Source organism: Salvelinus fontinalis, chromosome 16 (genome assembly GCF_029448725.1).
Source record: "Salvelinus fontinalis isolate EN_2023a chromosome 16, ASM2944872v1, whole genome shotgun sequence".
Taxonomy (NCBI): Eukaryota; Metazoa; Chordata; class Actinopteri; order Salmoniformes; family Salmonidae; genus Salvelinus; species Salvelinus fontinalis.
Window position 1 is genome coordinate 44403108 of NC_074680.1, and position 16696 is coordinate 44419803.

Genomic DNA, 16696 nt, shown 5'->3' on the forward strand with positions numbered 1-16696 from the left:
TGGTATGGAGATAGTTAATATGTAGACACTGGTATGGAGATAGTTAATATGTAGACACTGGTATGGAGATGGAGGTAGTTAATATGTAGACACTGGTATGGTGATAGTTAATATGTAGACACTGGTATGGAGATAGTTAATATGTAGACACTGGTATGGAGATAGTTAATATGTAGACACTGGTATGGAGATAGTTAATATGTAGACACTGGTATGGAGGTAGTTAATATGTAGACACTGGTATGGTATGGAGATAGTTAATATGTAGACACTGGTATGGAGGTAGTTAATATGTAGACACTGGTATGGAGATAGTTAATATGTAGACACTGGTATGGAGATAGTTAATATGTAGACACTGGTATGGAGATAGTTAATATGTAGACACTGGTATGGAGGTAGTTAATATGTAGACACTGGTATGGAGATGGAGGTAGTTAATATGTAGACACTGGTATGGTGATGGAGGTAGTTAATATGTAGACACTGGTATGGAGATAGTTAATATGTAGACACTGGTATGGAGATAGTTAATATGTAGACACTGGTATGGAGGTAGTTAATATGTAGACACTGGTATGGAGATAGTTAATATGTAGACACTGGTATGGAGATGGAGGTAGTTAATATGTAGACACTGGTATGGTGATGGAGATAGTTAATATGTAGACACTGGTATGGTGATGGAGATAGTTAATATGTAGACACTGGTATGGTGATGGAGGTAGTTAATATGTAGACACTGGTATGGAGGTAGTTAATATGTAGACACTGGTATGGAGATAGTTAATATGTAGACACTGGTATGGAGATGGAGGTAGTTAATATGTAGACACTGGTATGGAGATAGTTAATATGTAGACACTGGTATGGAGGTAGTTAATATGTAGACACTGGTATGGAGGTAGTTAATATGTAGACACTGGTATGGTGATGGAGGTAGTTAATATGTAGACACTGGTATGGAGGTAGTTAATATGTAGACACTGGTATGGAGGTAGTTAATATGTAGACACTGGTATGGAGATGGAGATAGTTAATATGTAGACACTGGTATGGAGATGGAGATAGTTAATATGTAGACACTGGTATGGAGATAGTTAATATGTAGACACTGGTATGGAGATAGTTAATATGTAGACACTGGTATGGAGGTAGTTAATATGTAGACACTGGTATGGAGATAGTTAATATGTAGACACTGGTATGGAGATAGTTAATATGTAGACACTGGTATGGAGATAGTTAATATGTAGACACTGGTATGGAGATAGTTAATATGTAGACACTGGTATGGAGATGGAGGTAGTTAATATGTAGACACTGGTATGGAGGTAGTTAATATGTAGACACTGGTATGGAGGTAGTTAATATGTAGACACTGGTATGGAGGTAGTTAATATGTAGACACTGGTATGGTGATGGAGGTAGTTAATATGTAGACACTGGTATGGAGGTAGTTAATATGTAGACACTGGTATGGAGGTAGTTAATATGTAGACACTGGTATGGAGATGGAGATAGTTAATATGTAGACACTGGTATGGAGATGGAGATAGTTAATATGTAGACACTGGTATGGAGATAGTTAATATGTAGACACTGGTATGGAGGTAGTTAATATGTAGACACTGGTATGGAGATAGTTAATATGTAGACACTGGTATGGAGATAGTTAATATGTAGACACTGGTATGGAGATAGTTATTATGTAGACACTGGTATGGAGATAGTTAATATGTAGACACTGGTATGGAGATAGTTAATATGTAGACACTGGTATGGAGATGGAGGTAGTTAATATGTAGACACTGGTATGGTGATAGTTAATATGTAGACACTGGTATGGAGATAGTTAATATGTAGACACTGGTATGGAGATAGTTAATATGTAGACACTGGTATGGAGATAGTTAATATGTAGACACTGGTATGGAGATAGTTAATATGTAGACACTGGTATGGAGATGGAGATAGTTAATATGTAGACACTGGTATGGTGATGGAGATAGTTAATATGTAGACACTGGTATGGAGATAGTTAATATGTAGACACTGGTATGGTGATGGAGATAGTTAATATGTAGACACTGGTATGGAGATAGTTAATATGTAGACACTGGTATGGTATGGAGATAGTTAATATGTAGACACTGGTATGGAGGTAGTTAATATGTAGACACTGGTATGGAGATAGTTAATATGTAGACACTGGTATGGAGATAGTTAATATGTAGACACTGGTATGGAGATAGTTAATATGTAGACACTGGTATGGAGGTAGTTAATATGTAGACACTGGTATGGAGATGGAGGTAGTTAATATGTAGACACTGGTATGGTGATGGAGGTAGTTAATATGTAGACACTGGTATGGAGATAGTTAATATGTAGACACTGGTATGGAGATAGTTAATATGTAGACACTGGTATGGAGGTAGTTAATATGTAGACACTGGTATGGAGATAGTTAATATGTAGACACTGGTATGGAGATGGAGGTAGTTAATATGTAGACACTGGTATGGTGATGGAGATAGTTAATATGTAGACACTGGTATGGTGATGGAGATAGTTAATATGTAGACACTGGTATGGTGATGGAGGTAGTTAATATGTAGACACTGGTATGGAGGTAGTTAATATGTAGACACTGGTATGGAGATAGTTAATATGTAGACACTGGTATGGAGATGGAGGTAGTTAATATGTAGACACTGGTATGGAGATAGTTAATATGTAGACACTGGTATGGAGGTAGTTAATATGTAGACACTGGTATGGAGGTAGTTAATATGTAGACACTGGTATGGTGATGGAGGTAGTTAATATGTAGACACTGGTATGGAGGTAGTTAATATGTAGACACTGGTATGGAGGTAGTTAATATGTAGACACTGGTATGGAGATGGAGATAGTTAATATGTAGACACTGGTATGGAGATGGAGATAGTTAATATGTAGACACTGGTATGGAGATAGTTAATATGTAGACACTGGTATGGAGGTAGTTAATATGTAGACACTGGTATGGAGATAGTTAATATGTAGACACTGGTATGGAGATAGTTAATATGTAGACACTGGTATGGAGATAGTTAATATGTAGACACTGGTATGGAGATAGTTAATATGTAGACACTGGTATGGAGATAGTTAATATGTAGACACTGGTATGGAGATGGAGATAGTTAATATGTAGACACTGGTATGGAGATGGAGGTAGTTAATATGTAGACACTGGTATGGAGGTAGTTAATATGTAGACACTGGTATGGAGGTAGTTAATATGTAGACACTGGTATGGTGATGGAGGTAGTTAATATGTAGACACTGGTATGGAGGTAGTTAATATGTAGACACTGGTATGGAGGTAGTTAATATGTAGACACTGGTATGGAGATGGAGATAGTTAATATGTAGACACTGGTATGGAGATGGAGATAGTTAATATGTAGACACTGGTATGGAGATAGTTAATATGTAGACACTGGTATGGAGGTAGTTAATATGTAGACACTGGTATGGAGATAGTTAATATGTAGACACTGGTATGGAGATAGTTATTATGTAGACACTGGTATGGAGATAGTTAATATGTAGACACTGGTATGGAGATAGTTAATATGTAGACACTGGTATGGAGATGGAGGTAGTTAATATGTAGACACTGGTATGGTGATAGTTAATATGTAGACACTGGTATGGAGATAGTTAATATGTAGACACTGGTATGGAGATAGTTAATATGTAGACACTGGTATGGAGATAGTTAATATGTAGACACTGGTATGGAGATAGTTAATATGTAGACACTGGTATGGAGATGGAGATAGTTAATATGTAGACACTGGTATGGTGATGGAGATAGTTAATATGTAGACACTGGTATGGAGATAGTTAATATGTAGACACTGGTATGGTGATGGAGATAGTTAATATGTAGACACTGGTATGGAGATAGTTAATATGTAGACACTGGTATGGAGGTAGTTAATATGTAGACACTGGTATGGAGATAGTTAATATGTAGACACTGGTATGGAGATAGTTAATATGTAGACACTGGTATGGAGATAGTTAATATGTAGACACTGGTATGGAGATAGTTAATATGTAGACACTGGTATGGAGATAGTTAATATGTAGACACTGGTATGGAGATAGTTAATATGTAGACACTGGTATGGAGATGGAGGTAGTTAATATGTAGACACTGGTATGGAGGTAGTTAATATGTAGACACTGGTATGGAGGTAGTTAATATGTAGACACTGGTATGGAGGTAGTTAATATGTAGACACTGGTATGGTGATGGAGGTAGTTAATATGTAGACACTGGTATGGAGGTAGTTAATATGTAGACACTGGTATGGAGGTAGTTAATATGTAGACACTGGTATGGAGATGGAGATAGTTAATATGTAGACACTGGTATGGAGATGGAGATAGTTAATATGTAGACACTGGTATGGAGATAGTTAATATGTAGACACTGGTATGGAGGTAGTTAATATGTAGACACTGGTATGGAGATAGTTAATATGTAGACACTGGTATGGAGATAGTTAATATGTAGACACTGGTATGGAGATAGTTAATATGTAGACACTGGTATGGAGATAGTTAATATGTAGACACTGGTATGGAGATAGTTAATATGTAGACACTGGTATGGAGATGGAGGTAGTTAATATGTAGACACTGGTATGGTGATAGTTAATATGTAGACACTGGTATGGAGATAGTTAATATGTAGACACTGGTATGGAGATAGTTAATATGTAGACACTGGTATGGAGATAGTTAATATGTAGACACTGGTATGGAGATGGAGATAGTTAATATGTAGACACTGGTATGGTGATGGAGATAGTTAATATGTAGACACTGGTATGGAGATAGTTAATATGTAGACACTGGTATGGTGATGGAGATAGTTAATATGTAGACACTGGTATGGTGATGGAGATAGTTAATATGTAGACACTGGTATGGTGATGGAGGTAGTTAATATGTAGACACTGGTATGGAGATAGTTAATATGTAGACACTGGTATGGAGATGGAGATAGTTAATATGTAGACACTGGTATGGAGATGGAGGTAGTTAATATGTAGACACTGGTATGGTGATGGAGATAGTTAATATGTAGACACTGGTATGGTGATGGAGATAGTTAATATGTAGACACTGGTATGGTGATGGAGGTAGTTAATATGTAGACACTGGTATGGAGGTAGTTAATATGTAGACACTGGTATGGAGATAGTTAATATGTAGACACTGGTATGGAGATGGAGGTAGTTAATATGTAGACACTGGTATGGAGGTAGTTAATATGTAGACACTGGTATGGAGATGGAGGTAGTTAATATGTAGACACTGGTATGGAGATGGAGATAGTTAATATGTAGACACTGGTATGGAGATAGTTAATATGTAGACACTGGTATGGAGGTAGTTAATATGTAGACACTGGTATGGAGATAGTTAATATGTAGACACTGGTATGGAGGTAGTTAATATGTAGACACTGGTATGGAGATGGAGATAGTTAATATGTAGACACTGGTATGGTGATGGAGATAGTTAATATGTAGACACTGGTATGGAGATAGTTAATATGTAGACACTGGTATGGTGATGGAGATAGTTAATATGTAGACACTGGTATGGTGATGGAGGTAGTTAATATGTAGACACTGGTATGGAGATAGTTAATATGTAGACACTGGTATGGTGATGGAGATAGTTAATATGTAGACACTGGTATGGAGATAGTTAATATGTAGACACTGGTATGGAGATAGTTAACATGTAGACACTGGTATGGAGGTAGTTAATATGTAGACACTGGTATGGAGATAGTTAATATGTAGACACTGGTATGGAGATAGTTAATATGTAGACACTGGTATGGAGATAGTTAATATGTAGACACTGGTATGGAGATAGTTAATATGTAGACACTGGTATGGAGATGGAGGTAGTTAATATGTAGACACTGGTATGGTGATAGTTAATATGTAGACACTGGTATGGAGATAGTTAATATGTAGACACTGGTATGGAGATAGTTAATATGTAGACACTGGTATGGAGATAGTTAATATGTAGACACTGGTATGGAGATAGTTAATATGTAGACACTGGTATGGAGGTAGTTAATATGTAGACACTGGTATGGAGATGGAGATAGTTAATATGTAGACACTGGTATGGTGATGGAGATAGTTAATATGTAGACACTGGTATGGAGATAGTTAATATGTAGACACTGGTATGGTGATGGAGATAGTTAATATGTAGACACTGGTATGGTGATGGAGGTAGTTAATATGTAGACACTGGTATGGAGATAGTTAATATGTAGACACTGGTATGGAGATAGTTAATATGTAGACACTGGTATGGAGATGGAGGTAGTTAATATGTAGACACTGGTATGGTGATGGAGATAGTTAATATGTAGACACTGGTATGGTGATGGAGATAGTTAATATGTAGACACTGGTATGGTGATGGAGGTAGTTAATATGTAGACACTGGTATGGAGGTAGTTAATATGTAGACACTGGTATGGAGATAGTTAATATGTAGACACTGGTATGGAGATGGAGGTAGTTAATATGTAGACACTGGTATGGAGGTAGTTAATATGTAGACACTGGTATGGAGATGGAGGTAGTTAATATGTAGACACTGGTATGGAGATGGAGATAGTTAATATGTAGACACTGGTATGGAGATAGTTAATATGTAGACACTGGTATGGAGGTAGTTAATATGTAGACACTGGTATGGAGATAGTTAATATGTAGACACTGGTATGGAGATAGTTAATATGTAGACACTGGTATGGAGATAGTTAATATGTAGACACTGGTATGGAGATAGTTAATATGTAGACACTGGTATGGAGATAGTTAATATGTAGACACTGGTATGGAGATGGAGGTAGTTAATATGTAGACACTGGTATGGTGATAGTTAATATGTAGACACTGGTATGGAGATAGTTAATATGTAGACACTGGTATGGAGATAGTTAATATGTAGACACTGGTATGGAGATAGTTAATATGTAGACACTGGTATGGAGATAGTTAATATGTAGACACTGGTATGGAGGTAGTTAATATGTAGACACTGGTATGGAGATGGAGATAGTTAATATGTAGACACTGGTATGGTGATGGAGATAGTTAATATGTAGACACTGGTATGGAGATAGTTAATATGTAGACACTGGTATGGTGATGGAGATAGTTAATATGTAGACACTGGTATGGTGATGGAGGTAGTTAATATGTAGACACTGGTATGGAGATAGTTAATATGTAGACACTGGTATGGTGATGGAGATAGTTAATATGTAGACACTGGTATGGAGATAGTTAATATGTAGACACTGGTATGGAGATAGTTAATATGTAGACACTGGTATGGAGGTAGTTAATATGTAGACACTGGTATGGAGATGGAGGTAGTTAATATGTAGACACTGGTATGGAGATAGTTAATATGTAGACACTGGTATGGAGGTAGTTAATATGTAGACACTGGTATGGTGATGGAGGTAGTTAATATGTAGACACTGGTATGGTGATAGTTAATATGTAGACACTGGTATGGAGGTAGTTAATATGTAGACACTGGTATGGTGATAGTTAATATGTAGACACTGGTATGGAGGTAGTTAATATGTAGACACTGGTATGGTGATAGTTAATATGTAGACACTGGTATGGAGATGGAGGTAGTTAATATGTAGACACTGGTATGGAGATAGTTAATATGTAGACACTGGTATGGTGATAGTTAATATGTAGACACTGGTATGGAGATAGTTAATATGTAGACACTGATATGGAGATAGTTAATATGTAGACACTGGTATGGTGATGGAGGTAGTTAATATGTAGACACTGGTACGGTGATAGTTAATATGTAGACACTGGTATGGAGATGGAGGTAGTTAATATGTAGACACTGGTATGGAGATAGTTAATTTGTAGACACTGGTATGGAGATGGAGGTAGTTAATATGTAGACACTGGTATGGTATGGAGATAGTTAATATGTAGACACTGGTATGGTGATAGTTAATATGTAGACACTGGTATGGAGGTAGTTAATATGTAGACACTGGTATGGAGATAGTTAATATGTAGACACTGGTATGGAGGTAGTTAATATGTAGACACTGGTATGGAGATAGTTAATATGTAGACACTGGTATGGAGATGGAGATAGTTAATATGTAGACACTGGTATGGAGATAGTTAATATGTAGACACTGGTATGGAGGTAGTTAATATGTAGACACTGGTATGGAGATAGTTAATATGTAGACACTGGTACGGTGATAGTTAATATGTAGACACTGGTATGGTGATGGAGGTAGTTAATATGTAGACACTGGTATGGTGATAGTTAATATGTAGACACTGGTATGGAGATAGTTAATATGTAGACACTGGTATGGAGATGGAGGTAGTTAATATGTAGACACTGGTATGGAGATAGTTAATTTGTAGACACTGGTATGGAGGTAGTTAATATGTAGACACTGGTATGGAGGTAGTTAATATGTAGACACTGGTATGGAGATGGAGGTAGTTAATATGTAGACACTGGTATGGTGATGGAGGTAGTTAATATGTAGACACTGGTATGGTGATGGAGATAGTTAATATGTAGACACTGGTATGGAGATAGTTAATATGTAGACACTGGTATGGAGATAGTTAATATGTAGACACTGGTATGGAGATAGTTAATATGTAGACACTGGTATGGAGATAGTTAATATGTAGACACTGGTATGGAGATAGTTAATATGTAGACACTGGTATGGAGGTAGTTAATATGTAGACACTGGTATGGAGATAGTTAATATGTAGACACTGGTACGGAGGTAGGTAATATGTAGACACTGGTATGGAGGTAGTTAATATGTAGACACTGGTATGGTGATGGAGGTAGTTAATATGTAGACACTGGTATGGAGATGGAGATAGTTAATATGTAGACACTGGTATGGAGATGGAGATAGTTAATATGTAGACACTGGTATGGAGGTAGTTAATATGTAGACACTGGTATGGAGATAGTTAATATGTAGACACTGGTACGGAGGTAGTTAATATGTAGACACTGGTATGGAGGTAGTTAATATGTAGACACTGGTATGGTGATGGAGGTAGTTAATATGTAGACACTGGTATGGAGATGGAGATAGTTAATATGTAGACACTGGTATGGAGATGGAGATAGTTAATATGTAGACACTGGTATGGAGATAGTTAATATGTAGACACTGGTATGGAGATAGTTAATATGTAGACACTGGTATGGAGATAGTTAATATGTAGACACTGGTATGGAGGTAGTTAATATGTAGACACTGGTATGGTGATGGAGGTAGTTAATATGTAGACACTGGTATGGAGATGGAGATAGTTAATATGTAGACACTGGTATGGAGATGGAGATAGTTAATATGTAGACACTGGTATGGAGATAGTTAATATGTAGACACTGGTACGGAGGTAGTTAATATGTAGACACTGGTATGGAGATAGTTAATATGTAGACACTGGTATGGAGATAGTTAATATGTAGACACTGGTATGGAGATAGTTAATATGTAGACACTGGTATGGAGATGGAGATAGTTAATATGTAGACACTGGTACGGAGGTAGTTAATTTGTAGACACTGGTATCGTGATGGAGATAGTTAATATGTAGACACTGGTATGGAGGTAGTTAATATGTAGACACTGGTATGGAGATAGTTAATATGTAGACACTGGTATGGAGATGGTGATAGTTAATATGTAGACACTGGTATGGAGGTAGTTAATATGTAGACACTGGTATGGAGATAGTTAATATGTAGACACTGGTATGGAGATAGTTAATATGTAGACACTGGTATGGAGGTAGTTAATATGTAGACACTGGTATGGAGATAGTTAATATGTAGACACTGGTATGGAGATAGTTAATATGTAGACACTGGTATGGAGATAGTTAATATGTAGACACTGGTATGGAGATAGTTAATATGTAGACACTGGTATGGAGATAGTTAATATGTAGACACTGGTATGGTGATGGAGGTAGTTAATATGTAGACACTGGTATGGAGGTAGTTAATATGTAGCCACTGGTATGGTATGGAGATAGTTAATATGTAGACACTGGTATGGAGGTAGTTAATATGTAGACACTGGTACGGAGGTAGTTAATATGTAGACACTGGTATGGTACGGTGATAGTTAATATGTAGACACTGGTATGGTATGGAGATAGTTAATATGTAGACACTGGTATGGTATGGAGATCGTTAATATGTAGACACTGGTATGGAGGTAGTTAATATGTAGACACTGGTATGGAGATAGTTAATATGTAGACACTGGTATGGTGATGGAGATAGTTAATGTGTAGACACTGGTATGGAGGTAGTTAATATGTAGACACTGATATGGAGATAGTTAATATGTAGACACTGGTATGGTGATAGTTAATATGTAGACACTGGTGTGGTGATGGAGATAGTTAATATGTAGACACTGGTATGGAGATAGTTAATATGTAGACACTGGTATGGTGATGGAGGTAGTTAATATGTAGACACTGGTATGGAGGTAGTTAATATGTAGACACTGGTACGGTGATAGTTAATATGTAGACACTGGTATGGTATGGAGATAGTTAATATGTAGACACTGGTATGGAGGTAGTTAATATGTAGACACTGGTATGGAGATCGTTAATATGTAGACACTGGTATGGAGGTAGTTAATATGTAGACACTGGTATGGAGATGGAGGTAGTTAATATGTAGACACTGGTATGGAGATCGTTAATATGTAGACACTGGTATGGAGATGGAGATAGTTAATATGTAGACACTGGTATGGAGATGGAGATAGTTAATATGTAGACACTGGTATGGAGATAGTTAATATGTAGACACTGGTATGGAGATGGAGGTAGTTAATATGTAGACACTGGTATGGAGATAGTTAATATGTAGACACTGGTATGGAGGTAGTTAATATGTAGACACTGGTATGGTGATGGAGGTAGTTAATATGTAGACACTGGTATGGTGATAGTTAATATGTAGACACTGGTATGGAGGTAGTTAATATGTAGACACTGGTATGGTGATAGTTAATATGTAGACACTGGTATGGAGGTAGTTAATATGTAGACACTGGTATGGTGATAGTTAATATGTAGACACTGGTATGGAGATGGAGGTAGTTAATATGTAGACACTGGTATGGAGATAGTTAATATGTAGACACTGGTATGGTGATAGTTAATATGTAGACACTGGTATGGAGATAGTTAATATGTAGACACTGATATGGAGATAGTTAATATGTAGACACTGATATGGTGATGGAGGTAGTTAATATGTAGACACTGGTACGGTGATAGTTAATATGTAGACACTGGTATGGAGATAGTTAATATGTAGACACTGATATGGAGATAGTTAATATGTAGACACTGGTATGGAGATAGTTAATATGTAGACACTGGTATGGAGGTAGTTAATATGTAGACACTGGTATGGAGATAGTTAATATGTAGACACTGGTATGGAGGTAGTTAATATGTAGACACTGGTATGGTGATAGTTAATATGTAGACACTGGTATGGAGATAGTTAATATGTAGACACTGGTATGGAGGTAGTTAATATGTAGACACTGGTATGGAGATAGTTAATATGTAGACACTGGTATGGTGATGGAGGTAGTTAATATGTAGACACTGGTATGGAGATAGTTAATATGTAGACACTGGTATGGAGATAGTTAATATGTAGACACTGGTATGGAGATAGTTAATATGTAGACACTGGTATGGAGATAGTTAATATGTAGACACTGGTATGGAGATAGTTAATATGTAGACACTGGTATGGAGATGGAGATAGTTAATATGTAGACACTGGTATGGAGATAGTTAATATGTAGACACTGGTATGGAGGTAGTTAATATGTAGACACTGGTATGGAGATAGTTAATATGTAGACACTGGTATGGAGATAGTTAATATGTAGACACTGGTATGGAGATAGTTAATATGTAGACACTGGTATGGAGATGGAGGTAGTTAATATGTAGACACTGGTATGGAGATAGTTAATATGTAGACACTGGTATGGAGATGGAGGTAGTTAATATGTAGACACTGGTATGGAGATAGTTAATATGTAGACACTGGTATGGAGATGGAGATAGTTAATATGTAGACACTGGTATGGAGATAGTTAATATGTAGACACTGGTATGGAGGTAGTTAATATGTAGACACTGGTATGGAGATAGTTAATATGTAGACACTGGTATGGAGGTAGTTAATATGTAGACACTGGTATGGAGGTAGTTAATATGTAGACACTGGTATGGAGATAGTTAATATGTAGACACTGGTATGGTGATGGAGGTAGTTAATATGTAGACACTGGTATGGTGATGGAGATAGTTAATATGTAGACACTGGTATGGAGGTAGTTAATATGTAGACACTGGTATGGAGGTAGTTAATATGTAGACACTGGTATGGAGGTAGTTAATATGTAGACACTGGTATGGAGATAGTTAATATGTAGACACTGGTATGGTGATGGAGGTAGTTAATATGTAGACACTGGTATGGTGATGGAGATAGTTAATATGTAGACACTGGTATGGTGATGGAGGTAGTTAATATGTAGACACTGGTATGGAGATAGTTAATATGTAGACACTGGTATGGTGATAGTTAATATGTAGACACTGGTATGGAGGTAGTTAATATGTAGACACTGGTATGGAGGTAGTTAATATGTAGACACTGGTATGGTATGGAGATAGTTAATATGTAGACACTGGTATGGAGATGGAGATAGTTAATATGTAGACACTGGTATGGAGATAGTTAATATGTAGACACTGGTATGGTGATGGAGGTAGTTAATATGTAGACACTGGTATGGAGGTAGTTAATATGTAGACACTGGTATGGAGATAGTTAATATGTAGACACTGGTATGGTATGGAGATAGTTAATATGTAGACACTGGTATGGAGATAGTTAATATGTAGACACTGGTATGGAGATAGTTAATATGTAGACACTGGTATGGAGATGGAGATAGTTAATATGTAGACACTGGTATGGAGATAGTTAATATGTAGACACTGGTATGGAGGTAGTTAATATGTAGACACTGGTATGGTGATGGAGGTAGTTAATATGTAGACACTGGTATGGAGATAGTTAATATGTAGACACTGGTATGGAGATAGTTAATATGTAGACACTGGTACGGTGATAGTTAATATGTAGACACTGGTATGGTGATGGAGGTAGTTAATATGTAGACACTGGTATGGTGATAGTTAATATGTAGACACTGGTATGGAGATAGTTAATATGTAGACACTGGTATGGAGATGGAGATAGTTAATATGTAGACACTGGTATGGAGGTAGTTAATTTGTAGACACTGGTATGGAGGTAGTTAATATGTAGACACTGGTATGGAGATAGTTAATATGTAGACACTGGTATGGAGATGGAGGTAGTTAATATGTAGACACTGGTATGGAGATAGTTAATTTGTAGACACTGGTATGGAGGTAGTTAATATGTAGACACTGGTATGGAGATGGAGGTAGTTAATATGTAGACACTGGTATGGTGATAGTTAATATGTAGACACTGGTATGGAGGTAGTTAATATGTAGACACTGGTATGGAGATGGAGGTAGTTAATATGTAGACACTGGTATGGAGATGGAGGTAGTTAATATGTAGACACTGGTATGGTGATGGAGATAGTTAATATGTAGACACTGGTATGGAGATAGTTAATATGTAGACACTGGTATGGAGATAGTTAATATGTAGACACTGGTATGGAGATAGTTAATATGTAGACACTGGTATGGAGGTAGTTAATATGTAGACACTGGTATGGAGATAGTTAATATGTAGACACTGGTATGGAGATAGTTAATATGTAGACACTGGTATGGTGATGGAGGTAGTTAATATGTAGACACTGGTATGGAGATGGAGATAGTTAATATGTAGACACTGGTATGGAGGTAGTTAATATGTAGACACTGGTATGGAGATAGTTAATATGTAGACACTGGTATGGAGATGGAGGTAGTTAATATGTAGACACTGGTATGGAGATAGTTAATATGTAGACACTGGTATGGAGATGGAGATAGTTAATATGTAGACACTGGTATGGAGGTAGTTAATATGTAGACACTGGTATGGAGGTAGTTAATATGTAGACACTGGTATGGAGGTAGTTAATATGTAGACACTGGTATGGAGGTAGTTAATATGTAGACACTGGTATGGAGATGGAGGTAGTTAATATGTAGACACTGGTATGGAGGTAGTTAATATGTAGACACTGGTATGGAGATAGTTAATATGTAGACACTGGTATGGAGATAGTTAATATGTAGACACTGGTACGGTGATAGTTAATGTGTAGACACTGGTATGGTGATGGAGGTAGTTAATATGTAGACACTGGTATGGTGATAGTTAATATGTAGACACTGGTATGGAGATAGTTAATATGTAGACACTGGTATGGAGATGGAGATAGTTAATATGTAGACACTGGTATGGAGGTAGTTAATTTGTAGACACTGGTATGGAGGTAGTTAATATGTAGACACTGGTATGGAGATAGTTAATATGTAGACACTGGTATGGAGATGGAGGTAGTTAATATGTAGACACTGGTATGGTGATGGAGATAGTTAATATGTAGACACTGGTATGGAGATAGTTAATATGTAGACACTGGTATGGAGATAGTTAATATGTAGACACTGGTATGGAGATAGTTAATATGTAGACACTGGTATGGAGATAGTTAATATGTAGACACTGGTATGGAGATAGTTAATATGTAGACACTGGTATGGAGGTAGTTAATATGTAGACACTGGTATGGAGATAGTTAATATGTAGACACTGGTATGGAGATAGTTAATATGTAGACACTGGTATGGTGATGGAGGTAGTTAATATGTAGACACTGGTATGGAGATGGAGATAGTTAATATGTAGACACTGGTATGGAGGTAGTTAATATGTAGACACTGGTATGGAGATAGTTAATATGTAGACACTGGTATGGAGATGGAGGTAGTTAATATGTAGACACTGGTATGGAGATAGTTAATATGTAGACACTGGTATGGAGATGGAGATAGTTAATATGTAGACACTGGTATGGAGGTAGTTAATATGTAGACACTGGTATGGAGGTAGTTAATATGTAGACACTGGTATGGAGGTAGTTAATATGTAGACACTGGTATGGAGGTAGTTAATATGTAGACACTGGTATGGAGATGGAGGTAGTTAATATGTAGACACTGGTATGGAGGTAGTTAATATGTAGACACTGGTATGGAGATAGTTAATATGTAGACACTGGTATGGTGATGGAGGTAGTTAATATGTAGACACTGGTATGGAGGTAGTTAATATGTAGACACTGGTATGGAGATGGAGGTAGTTAATATGTAGACACTGGTATGGAGGTAGTTAATATGTAGACACTGGTATGGAGATAGTTAATATGTAGACACTGGTATGGAGATGGAGGTAGTTAATATGTAGACACTGGTATGGAGATAGTTAATATGTAGACACTGGTATGGAGATAGTTAATATGTAGACACTGGTATGGAGGTAGTTAATATGTAGACACTGGTATGGAGATAGTTAATATGTAGACACTGGTATGGAGATAGTTAATATGTAGACACTGGTATGGAGATGGAGATAGTTAATATGTAGACACTGGTATGGAGATGGAGGTAGTTAATATGTAGACACTGGTATGGAGATAGTTAATATGTAGACACTGGTATGGAGATGGAGATAGTTAATATGTAGACACTGGTATGGAGGTAGTTAATATGTAGACACTGGTATGGAGGTAGTTAATATGTAGACACTGGTATGGAGGTAGTTAATATGTAGACACTGGTATGGAGGTAGTTAATATGTAGACACTGGTATGGAGATGGAGGTAGTTAATATGTAGACACTGGTATGGAGGTAGTTAATATGTAGACACTGGTATGGAGATAGTTAATATGTAGACACTGGTATGGAGATAGTTAATATGTAGACACTGGTACGGTGATAGTTAATATGTAGACACTGGTATGGTGATGGAGGTAGTTAATATGTAGACACTGGTATGGTGATAGTTAATATGTAGACACTGGTATGGAGATAGTTAATATGTAGACACTGGTATGGAGATGGAGATAGTTAATATGTAGACACTGGTATGGAGGTAGTTAATTTGTAGACACTGGTATGGAGGTAGTTAATATGTAGACACTGGTATGGAGATAGTTAATATGTAGACACTGGTATGGAGATGGAGGTAGTTAATATGTAGACACTGGTATGGTGATGGAGATAGTTAATATGTAGACACTGGTATGGAGATAGTTAATATGTAGACACTGGTATGGAGATAGTTAATATGTAGACACTGGTATGGAGATAGTTAATATGTAGACACTGGTATGGAGATAGTTAATATGTAGACACTGGTATGGAGATAGTTAATATGTAGACACTGGTATGGAGGTAGTTAATATGTAGA